Genomic DNA, 24,101 nt, shown 5'->3' on the forward strand with positions numbered 1-24,101 from the left:
TTTCCCTCTTTCCTCTATTTTCCTTCTCTCTAATTGCTGAATTGATTTGTGGTCTTCTGTCTTAAGAAATCCTTTCTCATAACAGTCCTTTGTGGGGAAAGGGTAACTTCTCTAAAAAAAAAAAATCAAATACATGAGGAATTTGCATAATCTGTTTTTTAATAGATTGTATTAGGATATTAGATTACCAGGTTGTGTTCTACTTTCTACTAAAATACCTGGGCATGTGTGCTTCCATTCTTTCATACATTCTTTCATCTAATAAATATAGGCATTAAGTACCTACTATACACCAGTGCTTTGGTAGATTTCTGGGATACATAATTGAGAGTAACAGGTCCCAGCCTCCAAGAAGTTCTCTGTATGCCCTAACATGATTTGTAGGTGTGAAATGTCAAAGATCTGAACTGTTGAGGTTATTTTTAAAAAAGCATGGGTGTTATTCTTGGGAGTATTGACCATTGCGAATTGCTCTCTCTCTATTTCACTGTATTTGTGATAGCTTTGAAACCCTTGGGTAAATCCCAGGTATCAGGGTTTAAGTTTATGGCAGCATCATTTACAATAGTGAAGATATGGAAACAATCTGTGTTCCTCAGTGGCTAAATAGATAAAGAATGGATAAATATCCATGGTATATAATGAGTATATATATATATATATATATATATATATATATATATATATAGTCAAATATTATTCAGCCATAAAAATAAGGAAATCCTGCCTTTTTGAGACAACAGGAATAAACATTGAAGGCATTATGCTAAGTGAAATAAATTAGACACAGAAAGACAAATACTGTATGATTTCACTTATATGTGGAACCTAAATAAGCAGAACTCATAGAAACAAAGAGTATATTGGTGGATACCTGGGATTGATGGGTGGGGGAAATCAGGAGATATTGGTCAAAGGGTAAAAACTTCCAGTTATAAGATGAATAAGTTCTGGCTGTGTAATATTCAGCATAGCGACTATGGTTAACAACACTTTATTGTATACTTGAAAAATAGTTAGAAAGTAAATCCTAAATGTTCTCATCACATACATATGGGCACAAACACAAAGGTAATTATATGAGGATATGGATGTATTAACTTTATTGTGGCAATCATTTCTCAGTATATGTGTATATCAAATCACCCCACTGTACACCGTAAACTTACACAGTGTTATGTATCAGTTATATATCAAAGCTAGGGTGGGTGGGCAGAAATCTGTCACCAGAGCCTAGTGAGGTCTGTTTCACTTTGAGTGTGTGAATGGATGGATTGGGGGAAAGGAGAGTGTACCCCGTGTAGGGTGGAAGCATGTAGAAGAACTAGGGTTTTTAAATGGAATTAAAATATTTGTCACTAACTTGTGGCTTTAGGGATGGCAGGAAGTTCTGGAGAATATTTGATACACCTTGTTTTTCTCACCTGATTAAGAAAAGTATATGATCTCTTCACCATCTGGCTAAATTTCATAGCTTCACTTCCGCATAGTTCTCTGGACATCAATCCACCCCTTCATCCATCGGTCCATATTTATTGACTGCCTTTAGGTTACCAGACACCAGGCAATGCATTTAAGGCATCTTTGTGGAGCTTAGATTTTGTGCTCCTTGTGTTCATATAGGGAAACTAAAAAAAAAATACTACCTAAAGATAGTGAAGGTGGCAATTTTAAATTGTAGTAAACATGCTGAAAAAGAGGCTTGTTCACTGTGGAAAGTGTTAGCAATAGATAATAAATGTTAGTTGGTTTAATATTCATGATTTTTTTCTTCACCCATATTTTATCAGTTCTAATAGCAGTGTCAGTTTGCCTTCAAATACAGGATATGGATAGGAGACACATTTCTTTAAATATTCAAAAGGATCCAAGATTGCTTTCGCTGTGAGCTTTGTGTTAAAAATAATGGGAACCATGCAGACAGTCCTTACTCTGAAACTTTAATAAACCAAGAAATTTCATTTGCCAGACTATCACTCTTCTGTTAATAATAACATGAAGTATTATGGAGCAAATGTTCATGTTCATTTATAAATATCATCAGGACTTCAGGTAACTGACAAATGACTGCATGGTACTTAGAGAAATGTTCTAAAGGTATTACTAGTATATCTAGCTAAAAAACGTGTTTACTGTTTCCTTTGTATTCCCCAAAATGCAGCACTATCTCTTCGCTGCTGAGCTATATTTATAGTTGTCTCCCTGGATACCTGGTTTTTCTTTTGGAGTAGATCCAATGCAAATCTCCACATTAATGCAACACATGCAAAGGTCAGAAGGTCCAAAGCGTGGTTCCCACAGCAACTGACCTTTGTTTCTCTGGAGCTTGGCAGTAATTGCTTTTACTTCGTGTTAGAAAAACTTTTCTATTTAATGATGTATGGCATGGAGCAGTTGTTTGGGGGAAATGTTGTTTAGGAATGTCTGCTTTCCAGTAGAAAAACTTCAGTTTTACGTTATAAAAGTTTAAAGGCTATTTTGTCTTCCCATAGTCTTGAAAACTAAAGGCAACCCTGGGAAAGTAAAAGTGAACACTTATTTTTTCCCCTTAACAACTGTCGAACAATAATTGATTTAGCTATCAAAACAACTTAAAACAAGCAACTAATTTTGGTTATTTTATATTGGTTTATGAATATATAATAAATAGATGGATAATTTTGAACAAACTACAATGTGGAAAAAATACTTTATAAATGAAATATTTTTGTGTGGATGTTTATAAATGGAGTCATTTATAATTTGAAACCAACAGAAACCACACCCATATTTGCTATCTTCTTTCTGTTGAAATGGAAGAATAGTTTCCACTCCTGTTTCCATCATGATTTGGATCACATTTTCCCTCTCACTCCTGACTCATGCAGTTCTCCTCTCCCCCATATTGATCCCATCAGAACATAAACATTCTCCTGCATCTCCCCCAGTGTTTGGGCCCCATAGCTACCACCCTGTTTTCTATATTCACTGTCTCCAGCTCTTTATCTCTTTATTCCACTCCAGTGGGTCTTTAGTTCCAGTAGGTGCTCTTTTTCAAGGTCAGCAAGTCTTCCTTCCCTGATGCCAAATGCCATGGTTACTTGTTGAGCTCACGTTATTCAAACCTTAAACAACAGTACAAACTTTTCACTCAATTGAGTATTTTTTTTCTTCTTGGGACACCTTTTTTTTGGTGCCTGGGACACCACACTCTCCTTACTGGTTCCTTCTAAGACTCCTAAATGCTTCCTAAACCCTCTTCCTCTGATCCACTTCTCCAGTGTGGATACACCAGGTCTTGGTCTTCCCTATTTATGATATCACCCTGACTTAAGGTTGGCAGATTTAGCAAATAAAAATACAGGATGTTAATGTTATATCCAATAAGGGCCTAATCTCCAAAATTTATAGAGAACTCATACATCTTTATTTTTGATATATTTTATTGATTTTTTAACAGAGTGGAAGGGAGAGGAATAGAGAGTTAGAAACATCGATGAGAGAGAAACATCGATCAGCTGCTTCCTGCACACCCCCTACTAGGGATGTGCCCTCAACCAAGGTACATGCCCTTCACCGGAATCGAACCTGGGACCCTTCAGTTCACAGGCTGATACTCTATCCACTGAGCCAAACTGGTTAGGGTGAGAACTCATACATCTTAACAAAAGTAAGATAAACAATCCAATCAAAAAATGGGCAAAGGACTTAAATAGACATTTTTTTGAAAGTGGACATACAGAAGGCCAAGAGACATTTGAAAACATGCTCAAAGTCACTAATCATCTAAGAGATGCAAATCAAAATGACAATGAGATACCATCTCACACCTGTCAGAATGGCTATCATCAACAAATCAATAGATGACAAGTGCTGGTGAGGATGCGGAGAAAAAGGAACCCTCGTGCACTGCTGGTGAGAATGCAGACTGGTGCAGCCACTTTGGAAAACAGTATGAAGTTTCCTCAAAAAATTAAAAATGGAACTTCCATTTGACCCAGTAATCCCACTTCTAGGACTATATCCCAAGAAATCAGAAACACCAATCAGAAAGGACATATGCACCCCTATGTTCATAGCAGCACAATTTACAATAGCTAGGATTTGGAAACAGCCTAAGTGCTTATCAGCAGATGAGTGGATTAAAAACCAGTGGTACATCTATATAATGGAATACTATGCTTCTGTAAAAAAGAAAGAACTCTTACCATTTGCAACAGCATGGATGGACCTAGAGAGCATTATGCTAAGTGAAATAAGCTAGTTGGAGAAAGATAAATATCACATGATCTCACTCATTTGTGGAATATAATGAACAACATAAACTGATGAACAAAAATAGATCCGGAGACAGAGAAGCTTCGAACAGACTGTCAAACTTCAGAGGGAAGGCAGGGGAAGGGGTGGGTAAGAGACCAACCAAAGGACTTGTATGCATGCATATAAGCATAAGCAATGGACACAGACACTAGGGGTGTGAGGGCATGTGTAGGGGGTTGGGGGTGGCTGGGAAAGATCAATGGGGGAAAAAGAAGACATATATAATACTATATGTAATACTTTAAACAATAAAGTATTAAAAAATACAGGATGCCCAGTTAAACTTGAATTTTAGATAACCTTTTTTAGTGTTATGTGTTTCATATAATACATACACACACACACACACACACACACACACACCTCTATGTATCATCTATCTATCCATCTCAAACTGTTGGGATATATCCTATCTAATAAAGAGGTAATATGAAAATTGACCATTACTCCAACACACAAGATGGCCGCCCCCATGTGGACACAAGATGGCCACCACAAGATGGCTGGCAGGGGAGGGCAGTTGGGAGGGACCAGGCCTGCAAGGGAGGGCAGTTGGGGGTGATCAGGCCAGCAGGGGAGGGCAGTTGGGGGGAACCCAGGCCGGCCGGGGAGGGCAGTTAGGGGTGACCAGGCTGGCAAGGGAGGGCAGTTGGGAGCGACCAGGCCTACAGGGGAGGGCAGTTGGGGGTGACCAGGCCAGCAGGGAAGGGCAGTTAGGGGCAATCGTGCTGGCAGGGGACAGTTAGGTGTCGATCAGACTGGCAGGGGAGTGGTTAGGGGGTGATCAGGCTGGCAGGAAGAAGTGGTTAGGGGCAATCAGGCAGGCAGGCAGGCAGGCGAGTGGTTGGGAGCCAGCAGTCCTGGATTGTGATAGGGATGTCTGACTGCCCGTTTAAACGGGCAGTCAGACATCCTTCGAGAGTCCCAGATTGGGGAGGGTGCAGGCTGGGCTGAGGGACACACACACCCCTGTGCACAAATTTCATGCACCGGGCCTCTAGTTTTAGTATAGCCATGTTTCATGCATGTTTGGGACATACTTATACTAAAAAAATATTCATTGTATCTGAAATTTAAATTTAACTAGTGTCCTGTATTTCATCTCTAACTCTATGCCAGGTAAGCTTATTTAGTTACTTGGTATTAAATGCTATCTGTATGACCCAGAACTTACCTCTCTAAGCTCTATTTTTGTGCTCTCAGCTTCCAAAAGTAATATCCTGGATATCTACCTTCTCAAACTTAATATGTCTAAATGAGAATTATTTACTTTCACCCCCTTTTCATCTTACTAATAACATCAATGTTCTTTTTACCATACTCTCATTAAATATTTGGACAAGTCCCAAGGCTTATACGTTCAAAACATCTCACAGGTATGTGTACTTTTCTTTATCTCTACTGATGCCTTCCTAGGTCACATCATTATGAAACTTTCCTGGACTATAACCCCAGATTCCTCACTGTTCTCCCTGCATCTATGGCACCTATTCCCCACAACTATCTCTCTACGCAAAGATACTTTTAAAAGAGACCTTTAAATAATGTCAATGAGGTTGTGTCATTTGGCCTGCTGTTTCAAAGCTCGCTTTACTTCCACTTTCCAATGGCTTCTCACTGCACTTTGAATAACCCAGATTCTTTATTATGACCAACAAGGCCTCTGCGATCTGACGCTGGCTAGTACCTCTCTTTAGACTCATGCTTACCTCCTCCAGCCATGCTGCCTCCTCTTTATTTCACTAGCTCTTTATTTTTCATAATCTCCTCCCTTTTATTGCCCACATTTGCTTTCCCCTCCTTTTTTTCATGGTTTATTCACTTGTTTAATATCCTCCTTACCATCCTGTTTCATGTTGCTTCTGTCCTTTCACCACTCTGTATCACACAATTGTTTTTTATGTATTATATCACTGATCAATATTTGCAGTTGTCACATTGGCGTTTTTAGATCTTCATTTATTTTTTCTCTTCGGAAACATAAATTCCATGAGGAGAAACACCTTGTTTCTTTTGTTAATTATTTTATCTACAGATCCAAGAATACAACATAGTAGGTACTCAACAAATATTTGTTGACAAATGTTTGTTGAATGAGTGGTTTTCTAAAATAGATTTGAGCTGTGATGTGTCATGAAAACCCCAGCATATTATCCTTCTTCAGCTTTGAAGACAGATATAGAATTTCCACTGCTTTTCCCCCCACCAGCACGAATGCTGCAATGGCGAGTTGGAAATGTTGGTGAAAAAACAGCAATCAGCACAAATGAAAACACTGAAATGGTTTCATCTGCTGGTATGAGCTGGCTCTGTCCCTGAGGAGAGAAGCCTAACATATTATAGCCAGTCAGGATCCTGCAGTGGATTCTTTCAAAGTCAAATTTCAGCCTGTCAAGAGGTGGAGAAAATGATTTGTGACCGGAGAAGATGGTAGATTAATATTTCTGAAATACTGTGCACTAAACCCCCTGTAGCTACTCCTTTGTTCTGCTATTAAAACCTCCCTCCCTCTGGTACAGGAAATGCTTTGCTTTTAACAGCATCTTTGCTTTGACATAAACATTTCCCCTGCCCGGAGATGGGGTTTCCGGTGAGGTGTAACGCTCACTAGCCCCTCTGGACAATGCAGTTGCTGAAACAGACTTGGGTCTTTATCTCACAGCTGCGTTTTAGAGTCAGAAGGCCCTGGATGTCTGGGGGAGCTGTGATGTATGAAGCAGAAAGAAGATTGATTTGCCACAGGGTACCTTGTACCTGGAGTAATGAGAGTGGGAAATTACTTGCTCACTGAGCAAACATGACAGGAATGTCATAGAGTGAATTTATATGTATGCAAACACACTGGGGTCACAGAGGTGGGAATTCCACAAAGTGACCCTCTCTTTGGAAGACAGCCCTCCACATCACCACCTTGCACCGGGAAGGCTATGCTCAGCAAAAGCTGCATAATAGCTGCTTAAAACACAAATACTTCTAATGAATAATGTAATGCTCACGGTACAGCAAGAACTAGGATAAATTGTGGTGCCATTTTAAAATGAGAGTCTTCAACTCACAGGCTATTTCTGGTGTTCATCTTGGATTTTGTGGCAGTGGAACATAAAACACCTACTTTAATAGAGTAAAAGAAATGGAGTGATTTATCCTAGTCATGGTAGGCCTTTAGAAACTCTCATTTGGTAATAGAAAAAACCAGTGGTTGGTGGGGGAGCAGATAATTTTTCTACATTTAGGCAGCCCAATGCATAGAGAGCACTCACGCTTCTAAGAACATTTGGGGCAGACAAAAGAATTTTAAAACTCTTTAAGTGATAGAAGGAAGTGGTAGTAATATTCGGTTAAAACATTTTAAGATTTCCAACTTAAAGATTTGCACAATTCACTTTAAGAAGCACTGCTGATGCTTTTAGCTGTAACCTATTAAAAAACACATTAAAATGATAATTTTGTTTTGTTCACAAGTTTAAAAATCTGCTGATTTTAACAAGTAGTCCTGGATTTAGAATACTTTTTTTCTTATTTGATACTCATTTGTTAATCTTTCCTCATTTATTTTTTGAGATACTGGTCTGTGCCTGGCACCATGTTCAATGTAAGGTACTACAGAGATCAAAGGAGCCATTCAGGTTCCTAAGCAGCCCATTCCTAGTAACCCAGATTGTAATGTAATTTACGTCCAGAGAAAAGGACCCTTGTTAAGCCTGATTGTGGGACTGAGCCCTGGTGAACACGGCAGAAGACAATATTCTAATGTGTTTTTTAGTTTTTTATCTGCCGCCCCCCTGCCCCCGCCCCCCCCGCCCCGTTTAACTTCCACAATATTGATTAGAATAGTCAGTGGGGGTGCAGTTAGTATGTCTAGATAGTAAACAACAAATGGTGACATCCTTTAACTTGGTACTTCATGGGAACACAAAGTATGTATGTTTTCTGTACGTTGTGCACCCTTCGAAGGATTTCATTTGTGGTAGCTGATTTAATAATCATGCTACTCCTGTTAGGCAGATTCCACTTGGCAGACAAGGAGACGATTGGGGAGTGAGATGAAATAACTTAGCCGAGGTCACACAGGTAGCTAGCAGTCAAGGCCGATCTGTTGTACAGCCTTCAATGACCACAGGGGAGTTTAACCTCTACTTGGGAGGAGGAGGATCAGAGGAGCTTTGGTTGAAAATAACTGAATCTACATTTAAAACAAGAAATATACTCCACTGTAGGTGCCAGAGCTTCTGCCTCCAAAGTTTCTTCCTTTCATGGCTCCAAAATTGGAAGATTGATTGTTGTAACTGCCAAAATCATTGTAGCATCCTTCACCTCCCACATGGCTTCCATCATTATCAAATCCATAATAGCCATCCCCACTGCCACCATATCTAACACCATATCCATCCCCACCACGACTGCCACCGAAGCCACCTGGATCACTGATGTTTCCGCACAACCAAAGTTGTCGTTCCCACCAAAACCACCTCCACGACACCTCCAAAGTTTCTAGAACCACTTTGACCTCTTTGGCTGGATGAAGCACTAGCCATCTCTTACTTAGATGGGGCTTTCCTTACTTCACAGTTGTGGCCATTCACAGGATGGTATTTCTGGATGACAATCCTGTCTACAGAGTCATGGTCATTAAAGGTTACAAAAGCAAAACCTCTCTTTCTGCCACTGCCTTGGTCAGTCATGATTTTTCTGTCATTTCAATTTTCCCATGCTGTTCAAAATAATCTCTTGGGTGATGTTCTTCAGTGTCTTTTTTAATACCACCAACAAACGTCTTTTTCACAGTTAAGTGGGCACCAGGTCTTTGAGAATCTTCTCTGGGAACAACCCTCCCTGGTTCCACAACTCTTCTATCCACCTCGTGAAGCCTTGCATCCATGTCCTCCATAGTGGCACACGTGACAAACCCAAAGCCCCTGGGGTGCTTGGTGTTTGACCTCTCACCACCACAGTCTGTGAGTGTCTCCATTGCTCAGCATGGCTCCTCCGACTCTCAGTGGTTGTTTCAAAGCTCAAACCTCCAATAAAGAGCTTGTGCAGCTGTTTGTTCTCTTTGGGAGACCGACTTGACATGACAACTGCCAGAGAGTGGACTTCACCAATGCTACTCGGCGGTGTCCCCCGGCAGAAAGCTATGGCAGTGGCAGAAGGTTTTACTTACTGCCAGAAAACAAAGCTTAGAGGAGAGGAGAGCCAGAGAAGTGACAGGGAAGCTACAGGTTACAACAGATTTGTGAACTCAGCCAAGCACAGTGATGACAGGGCATAGCTACTACAGAGAAGACATGTTTTAGACAATACTCATGTGAATGGGCAAGAAACTTGAGGACTGTACTTGTGACTAATTGTATCACAGGTTATTTTCGTTTCTGTTCTGTGGAAAGTGTAAAGCAGGCGTCCTCAAACTACGGCCCGCGGGCCACATGTGGCCCGCCGAGGACATTTATCCGGCCCGCCAGGTGCCGCTGCCTGTCCTGCTTAGCAGCCGACTCGCCCCGGGCCCGCAGTATGCACAGGAATTTGTTCATAGTTTTTTTTAAAAACTATAGTCCGGCCCTCCAACGGTCTGAGGGACAGTGAATTGGCCCCCTGTTTAAAAAGTTCGAGGACCCCTGGAAAGCATCCCAACAAAGGGTTTTAATGTAGATTTTTTTTGTACCCATGCTACTGATTGCTAAATGTGGTAGTCTGATCATGATGCTGAATAACTGTCTTTTTTTAAAAAGAATATATTATCTAAATTTTAGTATGTGACTGACTAAGACATATTTATGTGCACTTACACATGGTATAGAATGGAACTTTGAGTTTTATCTCTCAGACCTAGTCACTAAGAATCTGGTATTACCTACACCTTGGTCCACTCTGAAATTCTTCCTCAAGGTTCTTTTGATCATCTTTCGTGTCTACACTATTATTGCCTCATACCAGTGTATGTCAGATTGTTGCCTTCTTGCTTGGGGCCCCTAATTTTTTTCTGAGTCTTTTTATCCATTTGATCTTTTAGAGAGCAGTCTCTCACTGCCTTTCTAAGAAAGATTGCATCCCCTGAAAACTTTGCTAAATGTCAATTGTTATATGTACTTGCGTGATTTGCCTGCTTTCTCTGTTTGTAGGAGGGTGTGGCTATGATTGCTTCCTTCTGATCTGAGTGATCTTGTCCATCTGGTGAATTTTTCAGGCTTCACAATTAAGATTTGACCTCACTTTAAGTGGGGGAAACTCCTGTTTGGGACTAGAGCTAATAACAAACTGTCCATTTGTCAGGAACATGGATTCCTCCTGGCTCCAATCCCTTAGGGACATTCTGGTTTCATCATTTCATCTTTCTATTGTATGGACTACACTAATAATAGAAATTAGCCAACACTTAGGTGCTTTCTATATGTCAGGCCCCTTCTATAAGTGCTTTGTATGTCTTAACAAATGTAATAATAAGGCTAGTGCTATTGGATAGGAAACACTATTTTCGGCATTTAATAGATAAAGAATGTGCACACAGGTAGTAAGCTGTCAAGCTCGACCTAGGACTTCAAACCTTTCTGCTAAAGAATTACTGGCATATTGAAGGCAATTTCAAATTGTTTTGGGAGGGTCATAGAAGTCTTCATGGGAGAGTTAGCATTGATTTCAGCATAGCACTAATTTTTTTTTCTGTTTGATCTTCTCTATGATTCTCATAATTATTTGTTAGATATGGTTGCCTGTATCTAATTATTGAGCATTTATTATGAGGGAGGCCCTACTGTAAAAACTTCATATATATCAACATGTCACTGGAGAATGAAACTTCTCCATCACTCATAGGAGTGAGGTCCTTGTGATATCTTTAGAAAATGAATTTCCTAAGATCCATATAGGAGAATGAGATGTGGTAAAATACTTTATTTGTGTGTAGTTAAATTTCTAGGAGTGCAAAGTCCCATGTCCCTTAAACTAGTCCTTAAAAAGGTGCAGCTGGGGATGCAGTAGAGCCAAAAGGAGGGTCAGTGTCCGGAGCTTCTGTTCTATGTAGCAGCCTCATAAGTTCAGCATTCAGACGAATTAAAAGTCCCACATAGCTGTCACACCAGGAACCTGGCACGCCAGTGAGAGAGAGAGAGAGAGGGGCTTAGCAGTTTAAATATTCAGGTTTAAATATTGTTAGTTCACATAGCAGTTTAAATATGCAGGTTTTGTGACCTTGCAATGGCCACACTTATTCTGGCTGTTGATTCACTCCCAGGTGTGACTGACAAGACAGGTAGGCACCATCCCTCATCTCTCAGACCTTACAGGGTATGCGACTAAATTGCCTTTGTCTAGTTCCTTCACCTATTAATCAGCAGGGAACAGACTTGGAGAGTGTTAAATTAGCAAAGCTGTAAAAACGGCATGCTTATATTACCTAGTCTTCACTTTATTCCTTTCCTGTTAATAATAACCAGGTTATTACAGTGGTTTCATTCACATTTAATAATACTCACAACTCCTGAGAAAGGAATCATTTTCCCCTTTCCCCATTTCATAGTTGAAGAAATTGAAGCACTTGTTAATTTTGTCCACTGGCCCAAAGTTGGTAAATGTCAAAGCTAGGGTTTGAAGGCAGGACATCTAGCTCCTGAGTTATGTATCCACTACTCAGTATTGTAATTATGTATCATGCTGCAATCTTCGCAGTGGGGTTCAGGATCTGAAGGAGGGTCTGATGCACAAATGAAAATACTATACAAGAAATATGAATTTAGAAGGCATTGGGGGCCAGGTGGAGACCTCTTTCTTGAAGAGGCACACTGACTTCTGGCCTGGTCTGCTATTTATTTACTTGAATACACATTTGGCCTTTAGCAATGCATACGGACATATCAAAGGTAAAGTTTGGTAAACAGTAAAAGGATTATCAAGTTAGGGAATTGCCTTGAGCCACCACTATCTCAACAGGGGAGGTGCTTAGCATCAGCCCTGCTAACACCCAAGGTCCATTGGCCTTACACTTTCCTTGTTGCACTGACAGTATTGGCAAGTGGTGGCTTCCCTCAGTATCAATGTCAAATAAGGTGGCCATAATTATAGCTGAATAATATACACCAATTTATGAACCACACTATTTTATCTTTTGATATTTTAGATGCTTATGTGAACTAACAATATAAAACAATAAGGGTCAAGAACTAATCTATTTTAAAGTACATTTCTTTTCATTAAACTATAAGCCTCAAGTGATCAATCCCAGCAAATTGACACAGATGGGGACAGTTGGGACCCATAACTTGACCTTGTCACTATGAGGGCCTGATGATGGGATCAGGCCCAACTTCAGTCCTGAGGAAGGTCCATTCTGGTAGGTGAGGCATGACATCCAGGCAATAAGGCAAGAGCAACATAGCCCAGAGAATTATTGTTAAGGGCAGGAGAAATATAGGGTGTCCCCCAAAATGGATACACATTTTAACAGTTGATAACTCACTTAATTTTCACTCCTTTTGAGGTTTAACTGATTTTAAATAATGGCCAGGGAAGATTGTCAGGAGATAGTAAAGACAAGGACTGAATTTCAGGAATTGCATTTTAGGTGTGTGTGTTGGGGGGATGGGTTGGGGAAGGGAGGCAAGAGCAAAATGAAGTGTTTACAGCTGCTCCAAAGGAGTCAGGTCTGGGAAAATGGTAGAAGCTGAACTGGGGCACCACAAGAGAGCTAGACTGACAAATGTGATGTGAGTCCTATAGTATTAGGGCAGATCTTCAAATTCATATTCCAACTACTAAGGCTCATCCTAATTACTAGAGGGAGGTCTGAGCCTGCAGAAGGGGGAGGCTTTGGAAAAAAAATGTTTCCTCTTTTATCAGAGGGAGGCCTTAGGATATCCTCTTCCAATTATTTGTCATAGCTATGGTGATTATTGCTAGATTTAGGTGCATTCCATTGGTTGCACTTACAAAGTTCCTGATTGGTTCTTGAGATAGAGTGAAGACAATGTTCCTGGACATACTATCTGCCTTACACAGGAATAAAATTTTTGAGAGGAGAGAAAAATCATTTATATTAATAGTATTATCTGTTGTCAGAAGGTGGGCACTTAGCCTGTTTAGAAAGGGTATAACATCAAGTTGCTGGCATGAATTGAGAAGGGTGATGTCTATAAGCCCAAATTGTAGGGAGTCCAAAATTATTGCTATTTATCATTAGGGACCATTATGTAGTTTTCCAGCATATATAATTACCTTCTTAAATACATTGTGATACAGTGGTCAATTTTTATTCCTTATAACTGACAAAAAGAGTTAATACAGGATCAGGTGAACAGCATGTGACCTGAGGTGGAGGATACATGTTCCCCTGATAATTCAGAAATTGGATAATGTCCCCAATAGACTAAAGCAATTTTATTGTCACCTACATTTGATGTTTGTACAATGTAGTGTCAGCAGATGGTGTCAGGGGTTCTGGGAACTTGATTATTTTTGTCAATGCTCAGTACAGAAGGTGCAGAACTAAAGAGGAATAAAGGAACAATGCCACCCTGTGCCCTGGCTCTGTGTCATCCTTATCCTTTTGTGAAAGATGGAAACTAATGTGGAAGCCAGAGTCTCTTTCTCTACTGTTCATCTGGTGCATACATGTCCACAAATATTGCTGTAGGGTAACCTGGTAGAAGGAACAAGGAATTTGTAATCAGAGGACCTGGACATGGGTCCTAAAGCTATTACATGGGGTGTATCCCTACTGGGTGAGTCAGTTCACCTCCCTGAGCCTGTTTCCTTATTTTTGAAATACCTTTTCCAGATGTAACTCTTTTTTAAAAATAAATAATTTATTTTTTTTTTTAATTTATTGGAGTGACATTGATTATAGGATCATATAGGCTTCAGGTAGAGATTTCTCTGTTACAAGATCTGTATGTTGCCCTGTGTGCCCACCACCCAAGGTCAAATAACCTTCTGTCACATGTACATGGTCAGATAATTTTCGACAAAGGAGCCAGAAACACACAATGAAGTAAAGGTAGCCTCTTCAATAAATTGTGCTGTAAAAATTGGAAAACGACATGCAACTTAATGAAACTGGATTACATTTTGTCCCCATGTACAAAAATTAATTGAAAATGGATCAAAGACATAAATATAAGGTCTGAAACAATAAATGGCATAGAAGAAAAGCAGATGTAACTCTTATTAATCCATTCCATAGTGTAGGACGAAGCCAAATAAGACTGCTTGCTTTTCCTACTCCTTAAAGGTCCCAAATTGAGTGTTTTTCCCAGACTGTTCCTTTGACTTGGCGAACCTTTCTTTGTATCATCTCTGCTTATTAACATCTTACCCATGCTTCAAGGTTTAGTTTGATATTTCCTTCTTCAGACCCAGGTTTAACACTTATTGAGGATGTTCTTAAGTGTCAGAAATAGTGAAGGTGCTTCACATATATTATCTAATGTAACTACCAAAATTGTGCAGTAAATCTGTTTATTCTATTCTGAGTTGTGTGTGTGTTTTCAAAAAGATTTGAGAAGGCCAGAAGGGACAGAAGATTGGTACTGTTTTATTTATTTTTTCATTTTATAAATAGAAAAACTGGGTTGAAACAATTTTCTTTAGTTCATAGAACCAGTCTAGAGCAAAGACATGGTTAGATTTAGATTACAACTCAGAATTTTGACTACTGGTCTGGCACTTTGTCCTATTTGTCAAAATTTTATGAAGGTAACTTTAACTCCCTAAGTTTGTTCTGTCTCTCTAAACTATGGTGATCTTATAATACTTCATGCATTATTCTCTTATTTACATGATCTTATAAGTCTTCTATTTCTCTCTTATGAGTCCTTTAAACGAAGGAAGGGACTGGGGAGTAGTATCACAATGCCCACCACAGGGCCTTGCATAAATTAAGCATTTAATAATAGCTATTTTGGATGAATACATGGTATTTCCCCAAGCCATTTCCCCAACAGCATTTCCCTTATGTTTGTCTGATAGCAAGTGTGTCTGTGCCAACTGTTTAATAATTACTATGTACCAATGACACATATATAGTAATAATACTTTGACTATACAATTTCAGGCTAAGTGCCTTTCTGAATTTGATTAAAAATGCCATTATGTTCTTTTCTTTATGGATATTAATGGAAAGCAAGCAATACATATTCGTAAACTTATTTAAAATCAATTTATATTATAAGATGAATTATTTTGTTTACGATGTTATTGTCAAAACTCAAATTAAGAATTTACAATGTTAATCAGAATGTAGGCTCCATGTGTATAGGGATCCTGATGATACCTGTCATTTTCACAGCTATATCACTGGTATTTAAAGTAACAGTAGATGTTTAATATTATTTGTTGAATGGCTCATGAGGCTGCAGTTTTCATTGGATAAATGAACCTTTGACTTTTTCGATATCATTAGGATGAAAACTTGTAAGACATTATCATATATGTTATCTCTTGATTTTTCCCAACAACCCTGTGAGATATTTAAGAATTTTAATACTGCATTTTACATTAACAAACAAATAAGTAAACAAACATAAATAAATAAATAAGCTGAGGCTCAAAGAGATTATATGTCTCCAGAAATCATCTACCTAAGCAGTAGCAGGTGAACAAGACTCTAATCCCACTATGCTTATAGCAAATTCAGCATTCTTTCTGTGTTTTCATATAGTCGGTAAAGAATATAAGCATAGAAGGGAATATTGGCCAGGACAACCATGATGGATGCCTTTTTAAGGCTAGAAAGTTGTGTGTAATACATTGAAGTGACTTAAGCATCTGAAAGATGGCACCACCAAGGAAGCAATGTTACTGAGTTTGGAGAGAGACTCTGAATTTGAGGCAATTGTGAATGGTCCTTTGAGACTTACACTAGGAGAAAAATTCAGTACAGCCATTTAATGCTTCATATTCTTGCTTTGCCCCTTACTTCCAGCTTGTCTGAACCATAGGCTATTTAAAGCTTCAGATTTTATCAGTCTTCTCAATACTCTTTTGTACTCTGTAGTTTTTGTTCTTACCAGTTGAAAGGAACCAGCTGACTTCTTTGGTATTTTTATATTTTGTACTTTATTGTTTTCCTCCAATGTTTTCAACCCATTGCCCAAATGCAGATGTGTGATTGTTACTTCTAGCTCAAGACATCTGCTTTTCAGTAGGTCCCTTTCTTTTTCTCATTCTCAATTATAATCTTTATGTGCCACTGCTAACATACAGCATCAGATCTGGTCCCTGCAAGAATGAATACTCTGTTTTCAACATCTGTGTTCTCCCAAGGAAGGCAATGTTCATTTTGAGTTGCATTTGTATACTAAACACTTTCAAATCTAAGGACCTTAAATACTCATAAAAGCACAGTCATTTGATATAAAAGCACTCGTTTGAAGTCCTATAAGTCTAGGTATAATTTTCAATGGGGTAAATAAAAGTTACAGGGGAAATAACTAATTCATTTAAGGTAATTTTTCTCTTTATATGCTCCCTTCCTGCTCTGTTTGTTCTGATCCAAGTCAGAGTTTCCGTAGCCTATGACTAGAAAGCACTGTCTCTTCTAAAACCTACCCAGGAAAATGATGGCTTACATCAGAGACCACACACTGGCTGTCTAACAGGCTGCATTTGGCATGCATAATGTTCTTAAACATGGAATTCATTGAGAACACTTAAAAATTGTGAGATTTCAGATATGATTCTGAATTTCTGGCTTTTTAGAGACATGGGAGGGTATGCCAGAACAAAGCTCGCATTTTCATTTCATCAACGGGCTGGAGCTCAGTGGTTTCCGGAGGTGACTTGGAGGGTAAGACTGAGCCCCCTTTTCACTTACTTTACTGCTCCTGCTGGCTCCATCAGAGATCTCTAAACAGCTGGTGACTTCCTCCCTTCCTCCTTCCCTTTAGTATTATATTGGCAAATAGCTAAATTTATTTTCAAACATGTGTAATTTGCCTCTTTCTGAGCAATTCTAACACACCCACGGTCAAGATATCTTTTATTATAAGCCCAGAGAAAAGATAGTAGGAAATATATTAAAATGTTCTATTTTAAAGTGTTGAAAATATGACAGCATCATTGCTTTCATTATCAAACTTCAAATGGAAAGAATTTTGGACCTGGAGCTAGACGAGTTGGTTTTGAGTTCTGGATTTGCCACTTACTAACTTTGACCTTAAACAAATCATTTAACTTCTCTGAGCGTGTCTCCTCATCTTTGCAAACGATTGTTACGTCTGCCAGCCTCTTGGTCATGTGTATAAAACGTGATCATGGGGTGGAAGTTCTTACCATGCTATATGCTGCTATGCAAGGATCAGATATTTTATGTGGAAGCAGAGCTATAGCATCTGATTTCTCAAGGAGCTTGGAATCTGGTTACAGAGACAGGACTTACATATAAGGTAAATGACAGTTGAAAGTATCCTTCTGACTACAAAGACTGGAGGCACTAAATGTTATCAGATCTAAGAAAAAGTGCATGACTATGCACGCAAAGTTAAAAAGACATATATTATTATTTTTATTTATTATTTATTATTTCATTTGTTCCACAAATATTTATTCTGTATTTACTCTGCGACAAAAAACATAGTAAGTGCTGGACATAAAGCATTGAAATGGAACACCTCGGCTCTTGCTCTTATAGAATTTGTATTCTAGTAGGGGGAGAGAGGGACAATAAACAAACAGGTCATTATAACTTCAAATACTGTTATGTTCCATGAGGAAAATAAATGTAGGTTATGTAACAGAACTGATGAGCAGAGCTGTTCTCATTATGACTCTTGCCGTGTTATTTTTTCTTTATTTTTATTGTGATAAAATGCACTTAAAATTCATCATTTTAACTGTTTCAGGGGAATTAAGTGCATTCATAATATTGAGCAACCATGACCACTATCCATTTTCAAAACTTTTTGATCGTCCCCATTAAACAAAAACTCTCCATTTCTTCTTCCCTTCAGATCCTAGTAACCTCCATTCTATTTTCTGTCTCTATGAATTTATTTGCCTATTTTATATAGCGTATGTAAGTGGACTAATATATTTTTACTTTTTGTGTCTGGCTTATTCCACTTAGCATGTTTACAAGGCTTACCCATGTATCAGAATTTCCTTTTTAAGGCTGAATAATATTACACAGTATACTAGTATACACACCATAGTGTTAATCCATTCACAATATTGCCTATTTTAACACGACTTGGTAATAAGTCTAATTTGTAGAATACTTTACAAAGAACTCTAATATCCATTATACATGCCAAGAATAGTGTTAACTCAGGGATTATTGTCACAAAACTGTGGTGTTATCTGACTCAGTTGTTTTATAACATTCTATCTGATGTATTTTGAAACCTTGTTACCAACAGTGAAGTGAGAGTATATGAATTGGGAGGAAGTAAGGGCGGTGGTTTCTCAGCAAATATGAAATGACAATGGCTGTAGTATGGACCCGTCTTACCGTCTCCCCTATGGTAGGACATTCCTCTTCTCAGGGTGTTTTGAGCATTTTTCAAAAATAGATTTAGGTCATAAGCTTCTACCACTACCCTTTGGACATAACTTCACAATCTAATAAATCTCATCATTGGGCAAATTTCTTAAGATTGCACACTTAACCACTTGAGGCTGCTTTGCAGTGTGATTGCATCCTCCCGTAAATTGCTTGCTCTGTGATTGAGGAAGCGAAGTTCATTCATAAGGAAAATGTTAGGAGTGGAAAGAAACAGTTGATGGCAAAGAGAAGGTAGAGTTAGTGTACACAGCAGGTATTCAAAGAACATCTTTTTATTCAAGGTCGTTTCCTTGTAACGTTGATGAGATGCTGTAGCTAATTGATTCTTTCTATCAATTAGCCTTTGGTAAAATTGGTTTTGTTATACGTCATTTAGCTTAAAGTCACAGAACCTAACGACTACAGTAAGTGAGGACTGACTTACTGTGTTATGTGATTGACTTTATTCAGGATAGGAAGTCCAGAAATTGGAAAGAATAAAAATGTGAGATTTTAAAAGGAGCAGAAATCTTGTTACAAAGGAACAAGATGAAAGAATATTACAGAGCTTACTGTAGACTGATGCTTATAGCACATAGTGGTTGCTGCTTTGATTCTTAACCAGTTGAGTTCTCAGTTCCTTTAGCTATTAACTGAAAGCTGGGTATAGTACTTCGCTATATTTAAATCTGAGAATGTTCCACTTTTGCTCAAAAGGAGCTCATTATATATGAAGTCATGTACAAATATCAAACACTTACAAGATGTGTGTGTGAAATGTAGTTATAAAAATGGAAGCAAAATAAGCCAGTGAGAGAAAGACAAATATTACATAATCTCACTTATATGTGGAATCTAATAAACAACATAAACTGACAAATAAAATAGGTCCGGAGGCAGGGATGCCTGGAACAGACTGACAGATCTCAGAGAGGAGGGGGTTGGAGGCACAGGAAGAAATTAAGTAAAGAACTTATATGAATATATGCACAGCCCATGGACACAGGCAATAGTGTGGTGAAGGCTTGGGGTGGGGCAGGGGCTAGGTGGAGGGGGGCAAAGGGGGGAACGGGGGACATCTGTATTAATACTGTCAACAATAAAAAATAAACTGGTGTGTCAGCATCACTATCTCTTTCATCATTCATTGTGAAGTTGTGCTTGGAATTCAATGCTCGTACATGTGTTGTCCAAAAATCTTGCTTAAACTATTATTCTTAGAGCAAAGTACAGACAGACTGTAATGAGCTAGAACTCTTGAACTTCTTTTTATTGCTTTATTTTGAAGACACAGAATGGCATGTCTTTCAACATGTAGCTGTCATCGTCTTTCCATGGTTTATTTGCTTTGATATTTTTGATGGTAAGATGAAATGTGTGAATGTTTGTGCCTCTTGGGGCATGGTTATATGAGGGGAGGCCTTCAGGTTTTAGCCTCTCTGTTCACTGACCTCTGAGAGGTTCTATGTTGAGGGAAGGTCAACCGTGAGTAAAGGTGTGTTTTTCTACTGATTGCACGCTGTTGCCTAGTTAGTATTTGATAGCATATTGGCCATGACTGCATGAGTGAATTCACAAAGGGAAGAATCCCTCATATCCATAGCTGTAGCCACAGTGAGAATATGTGTCCTTCTTGGACCACGAATTTTATCCTGACAAAGAGCCCTTAAAGATTAATTTTTTCATCATTCTTACTTATTCTTTGGCTCCTTTGCTAACATGAGGAGAAGGAGCTGGGTGCAGAGGATTTCTTCTGCATCCTCATTTCCCAAGAAAGCACAGACACGAGAGTAAAACGAATAGAAGCACTTAACTAGGGCCAGTGGTAATAGAGCAGACAAGTATTTAGAATTGATTACATGATCACCAATTATTTGTTTTAATAACTATAAAATTTTTATTAAAAAAGGAGAGTATTTTGTTATGATTCCTGTATGTGGAACTTAGATGTGATGTGCTGAGCTAGCTCTGTTTTTGCCACAGTGATCACAAAATTAAATGCTAGGATTGTGATTGAACTGCCAATAAAATATGTTGAAAGTTTTATTTCTTATTCTACTTAGTGATACTCCACCCAAGTGTTGTGAAATGTAACCAATTCAAGTGGATGCTTTGAATTCAGGACTCTCCTCTGCCACTTATTACTTGAGTTCAAATTATTCTTTCAGATTCTATACGTGATCTTGGAATATTAATACATGTAGTTTAGTTCTCTTGAGGATTATTGAGTCATTGTGAGGATTCAATAACATATTTAATGAGTTAGAACATTTTAAGCCAGTATATTTGAAACTCTACAAAAACATATAGTATCCTATATAATACAAGGCTAATATGCAAATAGACTGAACAGTGGAATGACAGGTCGCTATGACATGCATTGACCACCAGGGGGAAGACGCTCGATGCAGGAGCTGCCCCCCTGGTGGTCAGTGTGCTCCCACAGGGGGAGCACCACTCAGCCAGAAGCTGGGCTCACGGCTGGCGAACGCAGTGGTGGGAGCCTCTCCCGCCTCAGTGGCAGTGCTAAGAATGTCTGACTGATGGCTTAGGCCCACTCCCCATGTCAGTCACACATCCCCCAAGGGCTCCCAGACTGCGAGAGGGTGCAGGCCGGGCTGAGGGTCCCCCGCCCCCCCCACCCCCCCGCACACACACTGAGTGCTAGAATTTCGTGCACTGGGCCTCTAGTTATTAATAACTTCAGTTAGCATGCTGTGTTCTACATATCTCTAGAGGCATTTGAGGAATATTTGTTCTTATACTTAATGATCCCAGATGCTATACATTTATAGATTTGATGTTTACTTCCTGATATCCAAGTATTAGTATTTATTTTGCAGGGCCACCAGGAGACTGTTAATCAGCCCTATTCCATTTTTAGCTTGTTGCTTTATAGTCTTACCTTCCAATTCTGTAGACTTAGAGTAAATTCCTAAAAGTAGGTTTATTTATCACCTATGATTAAAACGCATGAGCTCTTTTATTTGTTGCTCAAAGATTTTTTTTCCCCACTCACTCCTAGCTAGCAGGCCATGTTCCAGATTTTATTAATAATATATAATAATAGCTACAGTTTGAGTGCCTATTCTGGCTTTGTGTTAAATGCTTTATATACAATGAATTTATTCCTTAGAGCAGTCCTACTACCAACATGTAATAGTATTAATGCATTCCCTATGTGGGTATAAATGCTCAAGTTGTTAAGTAAAGTTGACACATTCATTTAACTATTATGTGTTGAAGCCAAGATCACACTCAGGTAGGTATTTCTGATTTATAAGCCCATAGTCTGAGAGTAGGACCTTTGAAGAAATAGTAACACCTCTGATTTATCATATGTCTTATTAAGTCCAAATTGTCACATGATTTCTTGTTTATTATAATGACATTCCTCTTTGAAGAATAGACAACATTTCAATTTTATAGATAGAAAAGGAGGGTAAGCAATTCAGTTGTAATAACAGATGCACAGCATTGTGGTATAGTTTAGCCCTGGTCATTTCAGGTGTCTTTCTAGTGCTCTTATAATCTCAAATAATTGTTTTATTTTGCTTATGACATTTTTGTCTGTTTGAGTATTAGAGCTTAGTTAGAGTTTTAGAATAACGTATGCTTCTGGAGAAATCATTTAAATGACAATGCATTTCTATTTCCTATTATTATAAAACTAGAGACCCAGTGCACAAAATTCATGCACGGGGGGAGGGGGTTCCCTTAGCCCAGCCTGCACTCTCCTCTACAATCCGGGACCCCTTGGGGGATGTTCGACTGCCTGTTTTGGCCCTATCCTAGGGATCAGGCCAAAAACAGAAGTCGGACATCCCTCTCACAATCCGGGACCACTGGCTCCTAACTGCTCACCTGCCTGCCTGCCTGATCAACCCTAACTGCCCCCCCTGCCAGCCTGATCACCCCTAACTGCCTCTGCCTGCCAGCCTGATCACCCCTAACTGCCCCCCCACCAGCCTGGTCGCCCACCATCTGCCCCCCGCCCCCTGCCAGCCTGGTTACCCCTAACTGTCCGCCCCGCCGGCCTGTTCACCCCTTAGTGATCCCCCTGCTAGCTTGGTTGCCCCCAACTGCCCCCCTCTGCTGGCCTGGTCACCCCCAACTGCCCCCCCCGCCATCCTGGTTGCCCCTCACTGCCCCCCTCTGCCAGCCTGGTCACCCCTCACTGCCCCTCTCTGCCAGTCTGGTCACCCCTCACTGACTTCCCTGCTGGCCTGGTTTCCCCACGCAGCCTACTGATCAGTCATTTGGTCATCCCTCACTAACCCCCCTGCTGGCCTGGTTGCCCCAGAGAGCCTGCTGGTCAGTCATTTGATCATCCTTCGCTAACACCCCTGTTGGACTGGTTGCCCCATGCAGCCTGCTGGTCAGTCATTTGGTCGTCCCTCCCTAAACCCCCTGCCAGCCTTGTCACCCCACGAAGCCTGCTGTTCAGTTGTTACTGTGAGGGCGTCATGACCAATTTGCATATTGCCCTTTTATTAGTACAGATTTAGATGGCAAAGGCATTTGCACAAAATCAACACTTTGATGGTACCTTGCTAAGCACAAAGCAAACACACTCCTGGGCTTTTGTACCCACCCAAATTGCAATATTGTGAGGAAATAAATGGAAGTATAAAATCTGGGTGAAGAAAGGGGGTAGTTCTTAAATGAGGCTTGCATTTGCTGCCAGGCAATCTTTAGAAACAATGGTGATTTCTTGGCTAAATCTCCAGGGTTGACTTAACAGAATGGAATTCAGAATGTAGATTTATCATGAAAAACTGCTGTATCAAAAAATGGAAATTTTAAAACAGATGTTTCAATTCAGAAAAAATTGAGAAACTAATTTAAATTTCAATCTTTGTTCTAAAGTTACTTAAGAGTTAATTGGGTTAATCATATGACTGGCATATGAAAATCCAACTCTAAACTTTTGATGATAATTTACAAGATGGGATGTCCAGATTCTGATTATTCAACAGGGAGATTCTAATTCAAGTAATGTTGGTGGTAAGTGTGGTGTGAAATACTATAATGTGATGTTATTGGATATATGATGTAAAATAAAAACAAAATGAATAGCAATAATAAAAATGACTACAATTGACCACTTCAGCTTCTGGATAATATAACACATAATGTGGGATTATTGGTAGGGCTACATGATTATCTCTTAAATTTGTTACTATATATTCTTTTATATACAAAATACATATATATAGGAGTCCCTTATACTTTTATGCACATCTGTATCTACTTAATCTATATGTACCCATCTATCTACTCAAAGATAATTTCTATTTCAGTAAATAACTTGGATATTCTAAATGCAGTCATA

General features: G+C 39.2%; 1 protein-coding gene and 1 pseudogene across 5 annotated transcripts in view; one reads left to right on the plus strand and one right to left on the minus strand.

Annotated features, from left to right (window-relative positions):
• The window catches only part of TAFA2 (TAFA chemokine like family member 2), a 510,824-nt gene that overhangs the window by 329,648 nt on the left and 157,075 nt on the right, over positions 1-24,101 (plus strand). The window lies entirely within an intron of this gene.
• Positions 8,489-9,372, minus strand: LOC308244218 (heterogeneous nuclear ribonucleoprotein A1-like 2; annotated as a pseudogene). The gene has a single exon. The product of its transcript is annotated as a heterogeneous nuclear ribonucleoprotein A1-like 2 (transcript).

This window comes from Plecotus auritus, assembly GCF_963455305.1.
Source record: "Plecotus auritus genome assembly, chromosome: 3".
NCBI classification, from domain to species: domain Eukaryota; kingdom Metazoa; phylum Chordata; class Mammalia; order Chiroptera; family Vespertilionidae; genus Plecotus; species Plecotus auritus.